At 49.3% G+C, this 22,076-nt stretch overlaps 1 protein-coding gene across 2 annotated transcripts in view; it reads left to right on the top strand.

Annotated features, from left to right (window-relative positions):
• Positions 1 to 22,076, top strand: part of LOC140426227 (BTB/POZ domain-containing protein 19-like) — a 253,562-nt gene that overhangs the window by 193,216 nt on the left and 38,270 nt on the right. The window lies entirely within an intron of this gene.

The raw sequence follows: 22,076 nt of genomic DNA on the forward strand, positions 1-22,076 counted from the left end.
TATTTCCAATTGACTCTGTCGAAGGCCTTTTCCGCATCTTGGGAGATGATCACCTCTGGTGTTCTCTCCCCGGATGCGGTCATTCTCACATTCAGCAGGTGCCTGATGTTTGCAGTTGGCTGTTTACTCTTAACAAAGCCTATCTGGTCTTCTGCGACCATCTCTAGCATGCAATCCTCCAGCTGCTTAGCCAGGTCTTTTACGAGTATCCTTGCGTCCACATTGAGCAGCAAAATGGATCTGTATTATCCACACTCTTGGGACTTTGTCCTTTTTTGGTATCAGTGATATAGAACAAACACAGAACACAGAACATACAGTGCAGAAGGAGGCCATTCGGCCCTTCGAGTCTGCACCGACCCACTTAAGCCTTCACTTCAACCCTATCCCCTTAACCCAATAACCCCTCCTAACCTTTTTGGACACTAAGGGCAATTTATCATGGCCAATCCACCTAACTTGCACATCTTTGAACTGTGGGAGGAAACCGGAGCACCCGGAGGAAACCCCGCACACACGGGGAGAATGTGCAGACTCCGCACAGACAGTGACCCAGCAGGGAATCGAACCTGGGACCCTGGCGCTGTGAAACCACAATGCTAACCACTATGCTACCGTGTTGCCCAAATGTTAGCATTGGAGTCAGGGTGCCCCTCGCTAGCGAGTCTGCAAAAATTTCGCACCCCTGAGGGGCCAGTGCCATCGCAAATCTTTTGTAGAAGTCCGCCTGGAACTAATCGGTTCCCGGTGCCTTCCCTGCCTGCATGGAGTTGATGCTCTGCATTACCTCTCCCAGTCTTAGTGGTGCTTACAGCCCCCTCCGTCCATCGTCCCTTACGACTGGCATGTCCAATCCGTCGAAGAACCGTTTCATCCCCGAGTTCCCGTCGGGGGTTTGGAGGTGTACAGTCCCCGGCAGAAGGCCTCGACCGCTTCGTTGACAATGCAGCACGGTAGCATTGTGGATAGCACAATTGCTTCACAGCTCCAGGGTCCCAGGTTCGATTCCGGCTTGGGTCACTGTCTGTGCGGAATCTGCACATCCTCCCCATGTGTGCGGGGTTTCCTCCGGGTGCTCCGGTTTCCTCCCATATTCCAAAGATGTGCAGGTTAGGGGGATTGGCCATGATAAATTGCCCTTAGTGTCCAAAATTGCCCTTAGTGTTGGGTGGGGTTACTGGGTTATGGAGATAGGGTGGAGGTGTGGACCTTGGGTAGGGTGCTCTTTCCAAGAGCCGGTGCAGACTCGATGGGCCGATTGGCCTCCTTTTGCACTGTAAATTCTATGAATCATCTATGAATTTTGTGGTTCGGCTACCAGTCTGCCTCTGCTGTCCTTTACCTGGGCTATTTCCTTGCTTTCCCAGCTGGTGAGCGAAGACTCTGGATCTTTTCAGTGGGCCTTTAAGTCACCTGACGTTCCAGGTGACTATCCTGATGGGGTTCTCCCCTCCCCCCCCACCCAACATGGCCACCAACTACGTGTACGCTATGTGGGTGAGCCCCTGCATTCCGGAGTTTCCCTTTGTTCAGGGACCCTCCAAAGTGGCTGCTTGCGGTGCCATCTTGTTCCATGTTTCCGATATCAACTTGCCAAAGCCAGTCTAGAGTCCTTCTCCCCCCTTGTGCGACTACTCAGCACATCCCTGTCACTAGAAGTCCTCAAGGTTATCCATTTTGGTGCAAAATGGATGGAACAGATTATTTTCTAAATGGAAAGAGGTTAGGTACAGTGGATGTCAAAAGAGATTTGGGGTTCATAGTTCCTTAAAATGCCATGAACAAGTGCAGAAAATAAGCAACAAGGCAAATGGAATGCTAGCCTTTATATGCTGCAGATATACAAAACCCTGGTTAGACTTCACTTGGAGTGCTGCGAGCAGTTCAGAACACCACGGGCGGGATTCTTCGGAAACCGGCGGGGCGGGCAACTCCGGCGTGACGGAGTGGCGTAAACCATTCCGGTGTCGGGCCGCACCTTCAGGGGCTAGGCCGGCGCCGGAGAGGTTTGCGCCACGCCAGCCGGCACGGAAGGGGCTTGCCGCCATGCCAACCGGCGCCGAAGGGCCTCCGCCGATCAGCGTGAGTTGGCGCATGCGCGGGAGCACCTGCGTGTACTGGCGTCATCCCAGCACATGTGCAGGGGGGCTCATCCCCGCGCCGGCCATCAGGGATCAGTACACCAGCCGGCGCAGAGGAATAGAGTGCCCCCATGGCACAGTCCCGCCCGCGGATCGGTGGGCTCCGATCGCGGGCCACGCCACCATGGGGGCACCCCCCGGGGACAGATCCCCCCGCACCTCCCCGAGGACCCCGGAGGCCGCAAGCGGAGCCAGGTCCCGCCGGCAAATACCTGTCGTTACATACGCCGGCGGAACCCGCCAAAAATGGGCGGCCACTCGGCCCATTGCGGGCCGGAGAATCGCTGGGGGGGCCGCTGCTATCGGCCGCCGACCGGCACGCCACGATTCCCACCCCCGCCAAATCCACGGCGCCGGAGAATTTAACAGCCGGCGGGGGCGGGATGCACCCTGCCCCCGGCGATTCTCCGACCTGGTGGGGGTTCGGAGAATCCCACCGCACACCTCAGGAAGGATATTTTGGCCTTGGAGGGAGTGCAATGTAGATTTACTAAAACGATATCTGGATTTAAGGGGGTTAAGTTACGAAGAGAGATTACACAAATTAGGCCTGTTTTTGCTGGAATTTAGAAGGATGATCTGATCGAAATATTTAAGATATGAACAGGGAAGGACAGGGTAGATAAAGATAAACTATTTCCACTGGTTGGAGATTCTAAAACTAGGGGCTCATTCAAAAAATTAGGGCGAGACTGTTCTGGAGAGATGTTAGGAAGCATTTTTATATATGTGTTCTTGGGATGTGGGCATCGCTGGTCAGCATTTATTGCCCATCTCTGAGGGCATCTAAGAGTCAACCACATTGCTGTGGATCTGGAGTCATATATAGGCCAGACTAGATAAGTATGACAGATTTCCTTCCCTAAAGGACATTAGTGAACCAGTTGGGTTTTTACGACAAATCGACAATGGTTTCATGGTCATTATTAGACTTTTAATTCCAGATTTTTATTGAATTCAAAATTTACCATCTGCCATGGTGGGATTTGAACCCTGGTTCCCAGAGCATTATTACTCTGAGTCTCTGGATTACCCTAGGTCTCGGGATTACTCGTCCAGTGACAATACCACTATACCACTGCTTTCACTCAAAGGGTGATAGAGGTTTGGAACTCTCCCTCAAACAACAGTTGAAGCTACACCAGTTGTGAAATTTAAATCCGATATAGATTTTTGTTAAGCTAAGATATTAAGGGATATGGGCCAAAGGCAGGTGTATGGAGTTAGGTCACAGATCAGCCATGATCTCATTGAATAGAGGGACATGCTCAATGGGCTGAAAGACCCATTCCTGTTCCTATGTTCCTAGGGACCATAAAGTGAATTGATGCAAGGAGACAGGGTATGGCTGAGGTATTAAATTCATACTTTGCGCCTGTCCTATAATAATAATCTTTATCAGTGTCACAAGTAGGCTTACCTTAACACTGCAATGAAGTTACTGTGAAAATCTCCTAGTCGCCACACTACGGCAGCTGTTTGGGTACACTGAGAGGGAATTCAGAATGTCCAATTCACCTAACAGCACATTTTTCAGGACTTATGGGAGGAAACCGGAGCACCCGGAATAAACCCCGCAGACAAGGGGAGAATGTGTAAACTCCGCACAGACAGTGACCCAAGCCGGGAATCTAACCCGGGTCCCTGACATTGTGAAGCAACAGTGCTAACCATTGTGTTACTGTGCCGCCCATTGCATTTAGTTACTTCCTTTACCAAGGAAGGAGATGGTGAAAGAGTTCAGACATTAGAAGAGTTTAAAGTGATCAGGAGGAAGTTTAGGACAGGATGTCTGTAATTAAAGTTGATAAGGCACCAGACCAGATGAGGAAATGACACTGGAAAATGTGGAGGCATTGCCCACAATTTTCCAATGTTCTTTAGACTCATTTTGAGTCGAATGTTCTGTAGAGGTGATCTCCGATTTGAAACATTGGACAGAATTCTTCTATGCCCCTGCTGCTGGGATCAATAGTGGAGTAGGGAGAATTTGCTTGGGTTTCACGCTGGCGTGAAATTACAGCGGAATGTTCCGCTGAAGATTCAGCCTGATTTGCTGATACCAGCGGGAGAATATGCCAGTTAGACACATCTGGAACAACATGGTGTACAAAAGTCAGGCCTTACCTGAAAAAGGCCTGGGGCTCCCTTTGGAGTTCAGGTGGAAGCCGGCAGCGACCCTAGGTCACCACTGTAGTGGGTGGGGGGGAGCATCTATCAGGTGGGTCTTTCAGATTCACTATCATTGAGGAGGTCCATCGTCCAGCCTCAAAAGTGTTCCTAGAAGTCCATCTACTTTCTCAACGGTGGGTCAGTGACGCTGGGTGCCTTTTTAGTATGGCACCAAGTTATGACGGCGAGACACCCGCCATCATGCGTGCCCCGCCACAGAAATGGCGCAAAACCCCCGGATTAATAATTAATTACGTCGGGGATGGAAGATATGGCGCGATTTGCCATCCCCCTCAGCGGGAAATGCTCCCAGTCCCGCACCCACCTGGGACTTAGTCACAGATGGGAGAATTCCGCCTGCTAATTCTCTTTCTCATTCCACAAATGCTGCCAGACCTCATGAGTATTTCCAACATTTTGTTTTATTTCATATGAAATAAAGATTACTATTCTAAAGGGCGTGCAGCGCAGAGGAACTTAGGCGGGTGGCACGGTGGCACAGTGGTTAGCACTGCTGCCTCACAGCACCAGGGACCCGGGTTCATTTCCGGCCTTGGGTGACTATGTGGTGTTTGCGCGTTCTCCCCATGTCTGCGTGGGTTTCCTCCCGGCGCTCCGGTTTCCTCCCACACTCCAAAGATGTGCAGGCTGGGTGAATTGACCATGCTCAATTGCCCCTTAATTAGAGGGATACGGTGGGGTTATGGGGTGGGACTTGTGGGATAGGGCCTAAACAGAGTGTTCTTTCAAAGGGTCGGTGGGCCGAATGGCCTTCTTCTACATTATAGGGGATTCTATGGATTTATATGCATAAATCATTGCAGGTGGCAGGACATGTTGGGGGCCAATTAATAAAACATATGGCCGCTCAAGCTTTATCAATGAGGCCATAGAGTACAAAAGGAAGGAAGTTTTGTTAAACTTGGTATTAAACATTGGTTTGGTTTCAACTGGAGTGTTGTATCCAGCTCTGAGTGGCATATCTTAGGAAGGATGTCAAGGCATTCGAGTGGGTGCAGAAAAGATTCAAGAATTAACCCCGGGATGAGGAATTTAAGTTACGTAGAAAGATCGGAGAAGTTAGGGCTCTTCTCTTTGGAGAAGAGAAAGTTGAGAGGAGATTTGATAGAGGTATTTGAAATTGAGTGGTATAGACAGAGTGGATAGGGAGTAGCTGTTCCCATTGGTGGAATGATAGAGAACAAGAGGGCACAAATTTAAGGTAATTGTCAAATAGAAGCAGGAGGAATTTTTGTTCAGGCAGCGAGTGGTTAGGATCTATAATCATGGAATCATAGAATCCCTACGTTTCAGAAGGAGGCCATTCGGCCTACCAAGCGGCAATTTAGCATGGCCAATCCACCTAACCTGCACATCTTTGGACTGTGGGAGGAAACCGGAGCACCCGGAGAAACCCATGCAGAAGCAGGGAGAATGCACAAACTCCACACAATCACCCAAGGTTGGAATTGAGCCCGGATCCCTGGCGCTGTGAGACAGCAGTGTTAACCACTGTGCCACCGTGCCTGAGAGTGTTTTGTAAATAACAAAAGTGTAAGGCCCTTGTTTAAATATCACAATGCTGCTGTAAATGTTTCCTTTGCATGTCCATGAGTAACCCAATTTATTATGAATGTAGATGCACTTCCTGCCTGCCGTGAATAAGCGCGTCCACAGTTCCTGCCATATTGCACCAGGTCATGCTCAGTGAAGGCATGTCCTCTTCATAACTTCAAACCTAGACTGTGTTCCTGTGGAAGCTTCAGGAATACTCTTTCATGTTTTGAAATGGAAACTCACAAAGTGGCTCAGGTGGTTGCCAGGAGTTAGATGAACTTTGCAACTTCAACACAGACCACCTTTGATGATCTTAAAGTTCCAAATTGAATAATACTGGGTGGGGGGCCTTCTCCCCTTGAATGGACATGTCCACATAGCAACCTGTGGAATTCATACTTGCTATTGTCTGTGGTTTGCTCCAAACACAGAATCAATGGACTCCATGGGCGGGGTTCTCCCCTACCCGGCGGGGCGTCATCCCCGCGTATGCGCAGAGGGCTTCGTTTCCGCACCGGGAATGGCGGACCGGTACAGCCTCTGGTGTGGAAGGATAGAGTGCCCTCACGGCACAGGCCCGCCCGCGGATCGGTGGGCCCTGATCGCGGGCCAGGCCACCGTGGGGGCACCTCCCGGGGCCAGATCCCCCTGCGCCCCCCCCCCCAAGAGCCCCGGAGCCCGCCCGCGCCGCCAGGTCCCGCCGGTAAGGGACCTACTCCAATTTACGCTGGCGGGATTGGCAAAAGGCGGGCGGGACTTCGGCCCATCGCGGGCCGGAGAATTTGGGCAGCCCCGGCGCCCATTGAGTCGCGCCGGAGCCCGCCATTCTCTGAGGCGGGCGGCGCGGCTCACGCCGGCGGGGGGGTCAGAGAATCCCGCCCCATGTCTCCATATTTGTAATTTATCAAAGAGAGCTGACAAGACCAGTTACCCACAAGTTAAGTGTGAAAGACCACCATTTATCTCCCATTGTGTAGTGATATTGTTGGACTTCAAAACCATTCTGGTTCGGTAATACCAGTTTTGGTCACGTGACCAAAACCAGCTTGAAGACCCAGAAAAGACCAAGGCAATTTCTCCTTGTGCCTTCGAGGTGCTCCCATAGTCTAAAAATGTACAGATTAGGTGGATTAGGAATGATAAATTGCCCCTCAGTGTCCGAAGATGTGCAGATTAGGTGGAGTTACAGGGATAGAGCCAGGGAGTGAACCTAGGTAGGATGCTCTTTCGAAGGGTCGGTACGGACCCGATGGGGTGAATGGCCTCCTTTGACACTGTAGGATTCTATGATTCTGTGAATTTGCAGAAGACAATGAAAGGAACAGCAGCTGCAAAAAAGGCCGTGTCATCTTTGCCTTTTAAGGACCCAGAGGATTCAAAGTCTTTAAAGGTCATCCAGCCTGATTCCTAAATTCAAGTTTACCTGTAAAAAATTTGGACCCCTGATACGAAAGCCACAAATGCTTAATCTCATGACCTGCTGAACATTTATCTCTTTGAGGGAACTTAGCCACAACTCTGAAATAGACTCCGGCTTTTTGAACCTACTAATCCTACAGGTATGAAAAGCCATTTTCAACGAACTCGCAGACTTTTCCTACAACGAGAAAGATAGGCATGTTTGTTGCCAAATTGTAAAAGTGCTTTATTCTCTTTAACTGTCTCGTGTGTGTGTGTCTGTATGTGTGCGCATGTGCACATGTGTGGGAATGTTGAGTGTTTAACCTAATATTTAGACTTTGGGTGATGGTGTGAATGAATAATCTTCTTATGAACCCATGAAAAACTGCTGCTAGTTCTTTGAACTGGCCATACACTAACGGGAGCTGAGAAACACACACATCTACCATTCCAAAGGTCCTGCTGATTATGGACAATAAGGGAAAGGAATTGGGGTTTCAGTTTATCGCACCTCCCCTGTCTATAACAGAATGTGAAGCACTTGTTTGACATTTGTAAAACAAATGTAGTGTGACCAGCTTGCCAGGGAGTATTGCATTAGGTGTCTGAATTAGGTGTCTGACAAATGTACTTATTTTTTCTTCTATGTCTGAAATCAAGTAGGCACTGATTCCTTGAGTCTTGATGAAAGTATGTTGACCTGAAACCAACTCAGTTTCTCTCTCCACATTTGCTACCTGACCTGCTGTGTAATTCCAGCATTTTCTGATTTTGTTTCAGATTTCCAACAGCTGCATTGTTATGCTTTTATTTGTAATTTCCATTGTTTTTTCAGAAGGCTTTTGCAAATTCTATACTTTCATAGAACCATAGAATCCCTGCAGTGCATGAAGCCATTTGGCCCACCATGTCTACATCAACCCTCTGAAAGAGCACCCACCTAGGCGCACTCTCCTATCCTATCCCGTAACCCCACCTAACCTTTGGATACTATGGGGCAATTTAACATGGCTAATCCATCTAACCTGCACATCCTGCACATCTTTGGATTGTGGGGGGAAACCGGAGCACCCAGAGGAAACCTACGCAGACAAGGGAGAATGTAGGTTGGCACGGTGTCGTAGTGGTTAGCTGCCTCATGGCACTGAGGACCCGGGTTCGATCCCGGCCCCGGGTCACTGTCCGTGTGGAGTTTGCATATAATGCCCGTGTCTGCGTGGGTCTCACCCCACAACCCAAAGATGTCCAGGCTAGGTGAATTAGCCACGCCGCTAAATTGCCCCTTAATTGAAAATACAAAAACAAAAAAAAAGACACAGGGAGAATGCGCAAACTCCACACAGTTACCCAAGGTTGGAATCAAATGCGGGTCCCTGGCACTGTGAGGCAGCAGTGCTAACCACTGTGCCACTGATACAGTGAACCCCATAGTCAGGGAGTGCAAGTTTATTCTCTGAATACTGATGCACCCGAATAACCGGGTGTCAGGTTGTAAGTTTTCCAATTGTTGCAATTCAGATCGGAATTAACGACTGTAATATAACTGGGCAAACTATCCATAAAATTGACAAATTGGGGCAAGTTTGCTAATTCACTTGCAAAGATCATGATAAGAAACTTCTACAGGAATGAAAGAATCAGTCAGTAATGGAATAATACTATTTGTGCCTTCAAAACAGGGGGAAAGGTTGGCAAATTTGTTTGACAAAACTCAATACATCTTTGTGTGCTGAATCATTCCTGGAGCATAGTTCTATTTCCAATGGAAAACTTTAATCTTCCTGACAGAGACTGGAACTTACAGGTACAGATCCTGCACGACAAAATTTATAGAAGTAGTTGAAGAATCCTTTCTTGCCTGAACCAATTCAAGGGTATTGTTTGCAGATGACAACAAATTGAGTACAGTGTTCGATGGTGCTGACTGACATGGATAATTAAAAGCAACCTGGACAGGCAAGATCAATGGGAAGAGGAAGTGACAGGTGAAGTCCAGTGCATACATGTATAACATTATGAAACTTGGCAGAAGAAAAATGATAATTTAGATTATACAATAAAGGAGAACATACTCGAGGCATCAGAGCAGATAAGAAATGTGGGGATTTTGGTGGATAAGTTGTCGTAAACCATCAATAAAGTGTGGATGGGCAGTCAGTAAAGCAAATTAAACAATGGGATATATATATAGCTAGGTGTGTGACCTATGAAGAGGTAATGTTGAAATTGTATCTTGCCTCCGTGAAGTCTAATATTACAGGAAAAATGTGGAATTATTGGAAGGAGTTTAGAGGAGGGATTTACCAGGTTGACTCTGGAATTCATAGGGAGGAGTTATTCACTATTCGAGACGTTGCTCACTGGGAAGGACCAGCATGAGCTGGAACTTGGATTTAAGGTCTTTATGGCTCTGGAGAATTTGGATCCAAGAATAAAATGTTCTGCCAGGTGCAGGTTTCAATGCACCGTGAAAGGGGGGTCTAGTAGTCAACAATTAGAGGATGATAGCTCTTTGGAACAGGTTATCTGTAGTGGGGTGGTGGAACAGAAAGTTATGGCAAGTCTTGAAGAATGTTCGGAAGCATTCCTGTTAGCGGATGCAGGAAACTTCATTCTAGAAGATTTCAAAGGGCAAGCTAAATGGACTAAGTTTATTTGCTTAGAGAATTCTTGTATTACTTTGTTACTACGCCCTAAGTTGAAGAAATGTGCCCTGACCCACTGATTGGCAAAGTTTTTGTGAAATCAATCTGAAAATGAGATTCTACTAAAGGACACACTCCTTTAGAAAGATACTCAACTCGCAAGAATTCATTTCAGTTAAGTACCATATTAACACATGTATACAGTACCTCAAATCTTTGATTTGTCCACTGAGGAAAATATTTTAAAGAAATAAATAGACTTGTATGCTTTTTATCGTCACTGGATGTCTAAAAACACTTCATAACCAGTGATGTACTTTTGAAGTGTAGCCACTGCTGTAATTTAGGAAACAAGGCGGCCAATTTGTGCGCAGAAAGCTCCCACAGACAGCAAGCTGGTAATGACCATCTGGTCTCTTATTTATATTCCGTAAGGGCTGCTCATCCAATTTAATCTGTCTTTCTGCTTTAAACAGTCCATCCTGTTTGATCATTAAACATGTGTAAGGCAGACAGTGTGGAGGTGGAAGGTTCACTGCCTTGAAAGGCTTAGTGAACCAGTGGGTTCTTACAACAATCCAGCAATTTACACATTTTGAATCCACGCAAGTAATCCGTAGTGGGTGATGGTGACAGTGCTCTGATGACTACATAACCCTCACCTTTCTTGCATATATATCATATTAGCTACAGTTTATTCATTTCTAAATATGTCTCTTTGTTATATATTCAGCTGTCAACATCTATATTGTTTTATGTCTCCATTTGTCTCTGTCTGCCTTTATGTTTCTCTATTTCTATATATTTATGTATTTTTATATTTAAATCTCTAACTTGCTGTTCATTTAAAAATACATACGGCAAAATGATGAGTACTTGGGACATTTTTAAGGCATTGAATTCTTAAGCTTTGAAAATTAGCTGTATGCAAGATCTCTAAACGGTAGCACTTGAGGCTGAAGTATTACGCCTGCCTTTATCTCCTATTCTTGATTTGCACTTCCCATGGAAAATAATTTGACTGAGCTAGTTCTGACCTTCAGGATTTCATATGCATAGTTAGTAACACTTCCACAGGACATTTCAAATGGGTCAAAAGAGATATTAATCAAAACCAGAGTGAAACCATCCTAGGTCAGCCAGAACTGCAGGGACATTCAATTAACCATTGATCATACATTCAATCATGATGTTAAGATCGTCAAAGGTTGAGAAGCATGTCTGAGGTTTAAGCACAGTGAGGACAATGAGCAAATAATCATCTAATTGAAGCCGCTGTATAACATTACTTAATGGAACTTATTTTAATAAATATAAATTTAATGTTGCTTAATCTTGCTTATGGTGTTATTTTTTGATAGTATGCTTCCCTCCAGGGAAAAGACAATATTCTGTTGGGGCTATTTCCATCTGCAAGTTATCATGTTACTGACTGGGAACAGGATTCTGCTGAGAACTGTGGTAGTTATACCCAGTCTTAGCTTGTTGTTAACAGACACAAAATGGCAGCCTGAGGAGAACAGCCCTTCGTATTCTCCATCTTTCGCTACTGGGAGAAGTCGAACCTCTAATTATTATGTCTTAATGCAGCTTAGTTCAGTAGCTTGTTGTATACCATCAATGTAGGCCGTGGAAGACCTGACACATTAAATGGGAGGACAGGGGCACCAATATCTCAGTTCTCTCACAAGCAGACACGCCAAGCATTGAGGCTATGATCATCTGCCGTTGGCTCCGTTGGTGTGGTGATGTGCATCAATGTAAATACATGTAGGCTAGCTAGACACTAGAGGGAGCACAAGAGACATCACACACACACACACACACACTCAACCAATAGATCTGTTAGATAGGACACGACCAATGGACATTCACAATACACACAGAGATGGCATCACAGGAGGGCATTACACCAACCCATATATAAAGGACACCACACACATGATCTGCCTGAGGACTTCCGGGTGCGGCGATGACCAGCTGAGTCGCACGTTTCGGCAGCTCCCTGTGAAACGGACTTTTGGGCTCTTGATAGGAGCCCCAACGGCAATTTTAACGGCTAAAAACACCGTGCGGTAAACCAGGAGGGTGTTCCCCCTGGACACGGATGGAAAAAGGAGAGGAAAGTGGCCGGATTGCAGCGGATCCTTTGGAACAACGGCAAGGAAGGCAAGCAAAAACCAAGATGGCGTCGGAAGGTGGCAGTTTCATATGGGGCCCTGAACAACAAGAGTTCTTGAAATGCTGCGTGGAGGAGATAAAAAAGGAAATGAAGAAAGAGTTGTTGGCCCCGATACTACAGGCGATCGAAGGGCTAAAGGAGGAACAAAAGACCCAGGAGCAGGAGCTTCGGGTCGTGAAGGCGAAAGCAGCCGAGAATGAGAACGATATACAGGGCCTGGTGGTGAAGTCGGAGATACAGGAGGCACACCAGAAACGATGTGTGGAGAGGTTGGAGGCACTGGAAAACAACGCAAGGAGGAACAACCTGAGGATTCTTGGCCTTCCTGAAGGTGTGGAGGGGGCGGACGTCGGGGCATATGTGAGCACGATGCTGCATTCGTTAATGGGAGCGGAGGCCCCGACGGGTCCGTTGGAGGTGGAGGGAGCATACCGAGTGATGGCGCGAGGACCGAGAGTAGGAGAAACTCCCAGAGCCATAGTGGTGAGATTCCTCCGTTTTAAGGATAGAGAAATGGTCCTTAGATGGGCGAAGAGAACTCGGTGCAGTAAATGGGAGAACGCGGTGATCCGCGTTTATCAAGACTGGAGTGCGGAGGTGGCGAGAAGGAGGGCGAGCTTTAATCGGGCCAAGGCGGTACTTCACAAAAGGAAGATAAAATTTGGAATGCTGCAACCGGCAAGACTGTGGGTCACATATCAAGGGAGGCACCACTACTTTGAGACGGCGGATGAAGCGTGGACTTTTATTGTAGAAGAAAAACTGGAATGAGTGGATTATGAAAAAGAACGTTTGGACAAAGTGGTGGGGCGAATGGGGGGGGCGAAGAGGGGTTTTATGTTCTAATCCTGCGGTATGGTAACTTTTCTTTCTCCCACAGGTGGTGATGGGGGGAGGTGGGGAGGGAGAGGAGATGGGGCGTTGGCCATGGGAGGCGGGGCCGAGGGAGAGGCGCGGGCTTGGCTCCCGCGCTATGATAATTATGGCGGGAATAGAGAAGCAGGAAGGAGGGGGCGTCGCACGGTGCGAGCCGTGGTCACGGGGGGAAGCCGAGGTCAGCCAGAGTTTGCTGACTTCTGGGAGCAACATGGGGGGAGTAATTACGCTAGCGGGGGGTCTAGCGGGGGGGGTGGGAATGGGGGGAATTACTGGGTTGCTGCTGCTGGGGAAAGGGGGGAGTGGGTACGGGAGAGGATGGGCGGGGGGGCACCGCCTGGGGGAGATACAGCTGCGTGGGAACTGGGTGAGAAGCTGGAAAAAGATGATGGCTAACCGGCAAGGGGGGGGGTGGGAAGCCCCCCAACTCGGCTGATCACGTGGAACGTGAGAGGGCTCAACGGGCCGATAAAGAGGGCACGAGTACTCGCACACCTTAAGAAACTTAAAGCAGATGTGGTTATGTTACAGGAAACGCACCTGAAACTGATAGACCAGGTTAGGCTGCGTAAAGGATGGGTGGGGCAGGTGTTCCATTCGGGGCTGGATGCGAAAAACAGGGGGGTGGCTATATTAGTGGGGAAGCGGGTAATGTTCGAGGCAAAGACTATAGTGGTGGATAACGGGGGCAGATACGTGATGGTGAGTGGCAAATTACAGGGAGAGATGGTGGTTTTGGTAAACGTGTATGCCCCGAACTGGGATGATGCCAACTTTATGAGGCGAATGCTAGGACGCATCCCGGACCTAGAGACGGGAAAGCTGATAATGGGGGGAGACTTTAACACGGTGTTGGAACCAAGGCTGGATAGGTCGAAGTCCAGGACTGGTAGGAGGCCGGCAGCAGCCAAGGTGCTTAAGGATTTTATGGAGCAGATGGGAGGTGTGGACCCGTGGAGATTCAGTAGACCTAGGAGTAAGGAGTTCTCGTTTTTCTCCTATGTCCATAAAGTCTATTCGCGCATAGACTTTTTTGTGTTGGGTAGGGCATTGATCCCGAAGGTGAGGGGAACGGAATATACGGCTATAGCCATTTCGGATCATGCCCCACACTGGGTAGACTTGGAGATAGGGGAGGAAACAGGAGGGCGCCCACCCTGGAGAATGGACATGGGACTAATGGTGGATGAGGGGGTGTGCCTAAGGGTGAGGGAATGTATTGAAAAGTACTTGGAACTCAATGACAATGGGGAGGTTCAGGTGGGAGTGGTCTGGGAGGCGTTGAAGGCGGTGGTTAGGGGGGAGCTGATATCAATAAGGGCACATAAAGGGAAGCAGGAGAGTAAGGAACGGGAGCGGTTGCTGCAAGAACTTTTGAGGGTGGACAGACAATATGCGGAAGCACCGGAGGAGGGACTGTACAGGGAAAGGCAAAGGCTGCATGTGGAATTTGACTTGCTGACTACAGGCACTGCAGAGGCACAATGGAGGAAGGCGCAGGGTGTACAGTATGAATATGGGGAGAAAGCGAGCAGATTGCTGGCACACCAATTGAGGAAAAGGGGAGCAGCGAGGGAAATAGGGGGAGTGAGGGATGAGGAAGGAGAGATAAAGCGGGGGGCGGAGAGAGTGAATGAAGTGTTCAAGACATTTTATAAAAAATTGTATGAAGCTCAACCCCCGGATGGGAGGGAGAGAATGATGGATTTTTTGGATCGGCTGGAAATTCCCAAGGTGGAAGAGCAGGAAAGGGTGGGACTGGGAGCACAGATCACGGTAGAAGAAGTGGTGAAAGGAATTAGGAACATGCAGACGGGAAAGGCCCCGGGACCGGACGGATTCCCAGTTGAATTTTACAGAAAGTATTTGGACTTGCTCGCCCCGGTACTGACGAGGACCTTTAACGAGGCAAAGGAAAGGGGACAACTGCCCCCGACTATGTCTGAAGCAACGATATCGCTTCTCTTAAAGAAGGAAAAGGATCCGCTACAATGCGGGTCCTACAGACCAATTTCCCTCCTAAATGTGGATGCCAAGGTCCTGGCCAAGGTAATGGCAATGAGAATAGAGGAATGTGTCCCGGGGGTGGTTCACGAGGACCAAACTGGGTTTGTGAAGGGGAGACAGCTGAACACGAATATACGGAGGCTGTTAGGGGTAATGATGATGGCCCCACCAGAGGGTGAAACGGAGATAGTAGTGGCGATGGATGCCGAGAAAGCATTTGATAGAGTGGAATGGGATTATCTGTGGGAGGTGTTGAGGAGATTTGGTTTTGGAGAGGGGTATGTTAGATGGGTGCAGCTGTTGTATAGGGCCCCAGTGGCGAGTGTGGTCACGAATGGACGGGGATCGGCATATTTTCGGCTCCATAGAGGGACAAGGCAGGGATGTCCTCTGTCCCCATTACTGTTTGCACTGGCGATTGAGCCCCTGGCGATAGCGCTGAGAGGTTCCAAGAGATGGAGGGGAATACTTAGGGGAGGAGAAGAACACCGGGTATCTTTATATGCGGATGATCTGCTACTATATGTGGCGGATCCGGCGGAGGGGATGCCAGAAATAATGCGGATACTTGGGGAGTTTGGGGATTTTTCAGGGTATAAATTGAACATGGGGAAGAGTGAGCTGTTTGTGGTGCATCCAGGGGAGCAGAGTAGAGAAATAGAAGACCTACCGTTGAGGAAGGTAACAAGAGACTTTCGTTACCTGGGGATCCAGATAGCTAAGAATTGGGGCACATTGCACAGGCTAAATTTAACGCGGTTGGTGGAACAAATGGAGGAAGATTTCAAGAGATGGGATATGGTAGCACTGTCAATGGCAGGGAGGGTGCAGGCGGTTAAGATGGAGGTCCTCCCGAGATTCCTCTTTGTGTTTCAGTGCCTCCCGGTGGTGATCACGAAGGCTTTTTTTAAAAGGATAGAAAAGAGCATCATGGGTTTTGTTTGGGCCGGGAAGACTCCGAGAGTGAGGAAGGGATTCTTACAGCGTAGTAGGGATAGGGGGGGCTGGCATTACCGAGCCTAAGTGAGTATTATTGGGCCGCTAATATTTCAATGGTGAGTAAGTGGATGGGAGAGGAGGAGGGAGCGGCGTGGAAGAGATTAGAGAGGGCGTCCTGTAGGGGGACCAGCCTGCAGGCTATGGTGACAGCCCCATTGCCGTTCTCACCGAGGAACTACACCACGAGCCCGGTGGTGGTAGCTACACTGAAGATTTGGGGACAGTGGAGACGACATAGGGGAAAGACCGGAGCATTGGGGGGGTCCCCGATAAGAAACAACCATAGGTTTGCCCCGGGGGGAATGGATGGGGGATATGGAATGTGGCAAAGAGCAGGAATAACGCAACTGAAAGATCTATTTGTGGACGGGAAGTTCGCAAGTCTGGGAGCGCTGACCGAGAAATATGGGTTGCCCCAAGGGAATGCATTCAGGTACATGCAATTGAGGGCTTTTGCGAGGCAACAGGTGAGGGAATTCCCGCAGCTCCCGACACAAGAGGTGCAGGACAGAGTCATCTCAAAGAAATGGGTGGGGGATGGTAAGGTGTCGGATATATATAGGGAAATGAGGGACGAAGGGGAGACTATGGTGGACGAACTAAAAGGGAAATGGGAAGAAGAGCTAGGGGAGGAGATCGAGGAGGGGCTGTGGGCAGATGCCCTAAACAGGGTAAACTCGTCGTCCTCGTGCGCCAGGCTAAGCCTGATTCAGTTTAAGGTATTACACAGGGCACATATGACTGGAACACGGCTCAGTAAATTTTTTGGGGTGGAGGATAGGTGTGCGAGGTGCTCGAGAAGCCCAGCGAATCATACCCATATGTTTTGGTCATGCCCGGCACTACAGGGGTTTTGGGTGGGGGTGACAAAGGCGCTTTCAAAAGTAGTAGGAGTCCGGGTCGAACCAAGCTGGGGGTTGGCTATATTTGGGGTTGCACAAGAGCCGGGAGTGCAGGAGGCGAGAGAGGCCGATGTTTTGGCCTTTGCGTCCCTAGTAGCCCAGCGCAGGATATTGCTAATGTGGAAAGAAGCCAAGCCCCCGGGGGTGGAGACCTGGATAAATGATATGGCGGGGTTCATAAAGCTAGAGCGGATTAAGTTCGTCCTAAGGGGGTCGGCTCAAGGGTTCACCAGGCGGTGGCAACCGTTCGTCGAATATCTTGCGGAAAGATAGATGGGGGAAAAAAGAAGGCAGCAGCAGCAGCCCAGGACTTGGGGGGGGGGGGGGGAGGGATGGGGGGGGTGGGTGGGGGGGGTATAGCCTGTGACAAGGCAGTTGCCAATTAGGGCTAGTTTTCATTTTTGTTATTTAATATTTATTTATTTGTTGTTTTTTGTTTATATAAAAAAGGTCATTATTATCTGTATTGTTATAATGTTGTGTAAAGGATGCACAATGTACTGTGTTGGTTGACCAAAAATTTTCAATAAAATATTTATTAAAAAAAAAACACATGATCTGCCTCTTTCCAGTGGAGACAGTCAGTGAGTAGAGGCACAGGGTTGATTCAATATTACACCCACCACGTGGATTGCAGCAACTGGTTAGTCAGTCTGGGTAGATATAGTAGGATTAGCAGTAGTGTTGAACACGAGTAATAGAAGTGTAAATAGTTTAATAAATATGTTGAAGTTATCTCCACGTCTGAACCTTCCTTTGTCAAGTGCACCACAAGGAAGCCGCTTATGTTACACCTAGAACATAACAAATCAATTGGGTGGTTCACGTTGTTCGGATGTAAGATATCAGACTCTTAAAGCAGGCCTTGTTCCCCCAGTTCAGTCAGGGCATTTACACAAAAGGAGGACATAAGAAATGCTTCAAGGATATGCTGAAAGCCAACCTGAAGAAATACAACACTGACACCAACTCCTGGGAGACTATCGCCTTGGAATGAACAAGGTGGCAGTAGAATGTGTGGAAAGAATCCCAGCATTTGTGACCCAACAATGATAAAATCAAGAAGAAAAGCGAGAGGGGGGAGAATAATGCTCCATGACCTGAACTGATGATATATGACCGAACTCCCACACTACGACAAATGCCCTTTGCGCCATAAAGTCTGCAGATCCTGAAATCGGCCTCATCAACCATCTTCACGCTCGTGGAAAACAAGCATCCTCGCTGGCAAGGAATAGTCATTAACAAGAATACAATATGCATTATTCTGTGTCTACGGCACTGAACACTCTTTGTAAAAGTAAGCTTATCCAAAACTGATCACATCCTAATTGCACCTAGCCCTTTTTTATTCATCACTTGGTGATGTTGTTGCGATTTCCCTTTATTTTCAAATCCCTCTCTCACCATCTCTGTCATCTCCCCCAACCCTCAAAGATCTTTGTGCTCCTCCAATTCTTCCTGTTGCAGGTGCCTGATTTTGAGAATGTTGCTTCTGTCCCTGTGTCAAAAGTTGTCTGGAGAATTAGGTTCAGTTGTTATAGCTGCAGGTAATTGAGCTCTACCTAGTTCAAACTTACTGCTTTAACGGTATTTTCCCACCTTCCTCTCCTGAACATGCTTGTGCTTTCTCTGGGGCAGCAGTAAATGTTTAACAGATTGATGGCAAACTGTGTGGCATGTTTATTTGGTCCACCTGTCTGGTACGTGGTACTGTTGACTAGTTTTACCTCCTTTTGACATCTTCATTAGATCTCCGCACCAATGCCTTGTGGGTAGGAGACACAGCATTAACCCTGGCGCACACTGGCTCCCATGCATATGACCTCACCCTTTTTTGGTGCAGGCACTGTGGAGGAGTGGAAAACAGGGCAGTTGTAATTGTTCACACCTAACATACTCCAACACTATAATAGCCTTTTATTACATTCTCCACTGTGTCAAATTATCCTTTTACCAAAAGTTGAATAATGGCAGGGAAGTTTTTTAAAATAAAATTATTAATGTACTTGAAACAACCAACTTGAGGCAATTTGAAATATAGGGGGCGGGATTCCCTCACCCCGGGGCTGGGCTGGAGAATCGCCGGGACGGGCGCGAATCGCGCCCCGACGCCGGTCGGCCGATTCTCCGGAGAACGGATAATCGGCGCCGGTCGGGGACCGCTCTATGGGGCCCCACTGGCGATTCTCCCACCGGGGTGGGCCGAGAGTCCATGCAAAAAAAGCCGAGTCCCGCCGGCGCCGTTCACACCTGTTCTTACCCGGTAGGACCTCGGCGTGGATAGCACAATTGCTTCACAGCTCCAGGGTCCCGGGTTCGATTCCGGCTTGGGTCACTGTCTGTGCGGAGTCTGCACGTTCTCCCCGTGTGTGCGTGGGTTTTCTCCGGATGCTCCGGGTTACCTCCCACAGTCCAAAGATGTGCAGGTTAGGTGGATTGGCCATGCTAAATTGCCCTTAGTGTCCAAAACTGCCCTTAGTGTTGGGTGGGGTTGCTGGGTTATGGGGATAGGGTGGAGGTGTTGACCTTGGGTAGGGTGCTCTTTCCAAGAGCTGGTGCAGACTCGATGGACCGAATGGCCTCCTTCTGCACTGTAAATTCTATGACAATCTGTGGGCGGCCTTGTGGGGGGGGAGGGGAGTCCGACCCCGGGGGTGGCCTCTGCTGTGGTCTGGCCCGCGATCGGTGCCTTCCGATCGGCGGGCTGGCCTCTCGGGCTGGGGGCCTCCTTTTGTTCCGCGCCGGCTCCTGTAGCCCTACGCCATGTTGCGTTGGGGCAGACGCGGAGAAGGGAACCACTGTGCATGCGTGGCCATCGCGCCGGTCCAATTGAGCATGCGCGCGTTGGCGCCGGTCCCACTGCGCATGCGCAGACCCGCGGCGCCCATCAGACATCATTATCGGCAGCTGGAGCAGCGTGGGTTACTCCAGTGCCATTCTGGCCCCTTGTAGGGGTCAGAATAGCTGCTCCTGAGGCTATGTTGACGCCGTCGAGAAACGCGACGGCACTGACGACGGCGTCAACACTTAGCCTCAGCCTCAGGATCAGAGAATCCCTCCCAGGGCCTTTCATGATCTCAGCATGTCTCACAGAATCACACAGTGCAGAAGAGGCCTTTCAGCCCACCGAGTCTGCACCCACAAGTGAAAAACACCTGACCTACCTTCCTAATCCCATTTACCAGCATTTGGCACATAGCCTTGAATGTTATAGATCATAGAATTTACAGTGCAGAGGGAGGCCACTCGGCCCATCGAGTCTGCACCGGCCCTTGGAAAGAGCACCCCACTTAAGCCCCCATGCTCATCCAAGTGCTCATCCAGGTACTTTTTAAAGGATGTGACCAACCACCTTTACCAGCTTCCTGGGCAGTGCATTCCAGACCGTCACCATCCTTTGGGTAACAAAGTTTTTTCTCATATTCCGCCACCCCCCAAACTTTCTGCCCTCACTTTGAACTTATGGTTCCTCATGACTGACCCTTCAACTAAGGGGGACAGCTGTTCCCTATCCACTCTGCCCAGGCCCCTCATAATATTGTACACCTCGATCAGGTCGCCCCTCAATCTTCTCTGTTCCAATGAAAACCACCCAAGCCTATCCAACCTCTCTTCATAACTTAAATGTTCCATCCCAGGCAACATCCTGGTGAATTTTCTCTGCACCCCTTCCAGTGCAATCACATCCTTCCAGTAATGTGGCGGCCAGAATTGCACACAGTACTGCAAGAGTGGCCTCACCAAAGTTTTATACAACTCCAACATGACCTCCCTGCTTTTGTGATCTATGCCTTGATTGATAAAGGCAAGTGTCCTATATGCCTTTTTCACCACCCTATTAACCTGCCGTTCTGCCTTCCGTTTGTTCCTCAGAACTCCCTAGTGTCATGCCGTTCATTGAATACTTCCGTCAAATTACTCCTTCCACGGCTCTGGGTCACTATGCGTGTGGAGTTTGCACATTCTTCCCGTGTCTGTGTGGGTCTCACCCCCACAATCCAAAGATGTGCAGGGTAGGTGAATTGGCCACGTTAAATTGCCCCTTAATTGAAGAAAAAAAGAATTGGGTACTTTAAATTTCTTTAAAAAAAGATTACTCCTTCCAAAGTGTATCACCTCGCAAAACACTTCACAGCCAATTAAGCACTTCTGAAATATGTTCACTGTTATAAAGTAGAAAAAACTGTGACAGCCACTTTGCGCAAGGCAAACTCAAAGAGCTGAACAACCAATTATGCACTGTTTGAGGAATAAATGTTGGTCAGGACACTCCCTGGCTCTTCTGGAATCTTTTGCACCTACCTGAGAGGCCAGAAAAAAACCCTCTGTTTAACAAGGGCAGCACGGTGGCACAGCGGTTAGCACTGCTGCCTCACAGCGCCAGGGACCCGGGTTCAATTCCAGCCTTGGGTGACAGTGTGGAGTTTGCACTTTTTCCACGTGTTTTGTGTGGGTTACCTCCAGGTGTTCCGGTTTCCTCCCACAGTCCAAGTGCAGGTTAGATGGATTGGCCATCCTAAATTGCCCCTTAATGTCCAGGAATATGCAGGTTAGATGGGGTATTGGGTCTCTGGGATAGAGTGGGGGAGTGGGCCTAGGTAGTGTGCCCTTTCAGAGAGTCGGTGCAGATATGATGGGCCGAATGGCCTCCTACTGCACATAGGTGGCGGGATTCTCCGAGGCCGGGCCGGAGAATCGCCGGGCCGGGCGCGAATCACGCGACGACGCCCCGACACCGGTCCGCTGATTCTCCGGGGAGCGGAGAATCGGCGCATTGGCGCCGGCACGGTCAGCGCAGTGCCGGTCGAGAGCCCCCCCCCCTGGCGATTCTCCGTAGAAAAAATCCGAGTCCCACCGGCGCCGTCCACATATGGTCTTACCCGGCTGGACCTCAGCGTCCATCCATCCAGGGGCGGCCTGGTTGGGCCGGCCGGCCTCTCGGGCTGGGGGCCTCTTTAGCTCTGCGCCGGCCCCTGTAGCCCTACGCCATGTTGCGTCGGGGCCGGCGCGGCAAAGGGACCCACCACGCGTACGCGCAATCGTGCTGGTTGCACTGCGCATGCGCGCATTCGCGCCGGCCGCACTGCGCATGCGCAGACCCGCTGCGCCCATTTGACGCCGGCATCGGCAGCTGGAGCGGCCTGGGTCACTCCAGTGCTGTGCTGGCCCCCTGTAGGGGTCTGAATCACTG

This window comes from Scyliorhinus torazame, chromosome 7, assembly GCF_047496885.1.
Source record: "Scyliorhinus torazame isolate Kashiwa2021f chromosome 7, sScyTor2.1, whole genome shotgun sequence".
NCBI lineage: Eukaryota > Metazoa > Chordata > Chondrichthyes > Carcharhiniformes > Scyliorhinidae > Scyliorhinus > Scyliorhinus torazame.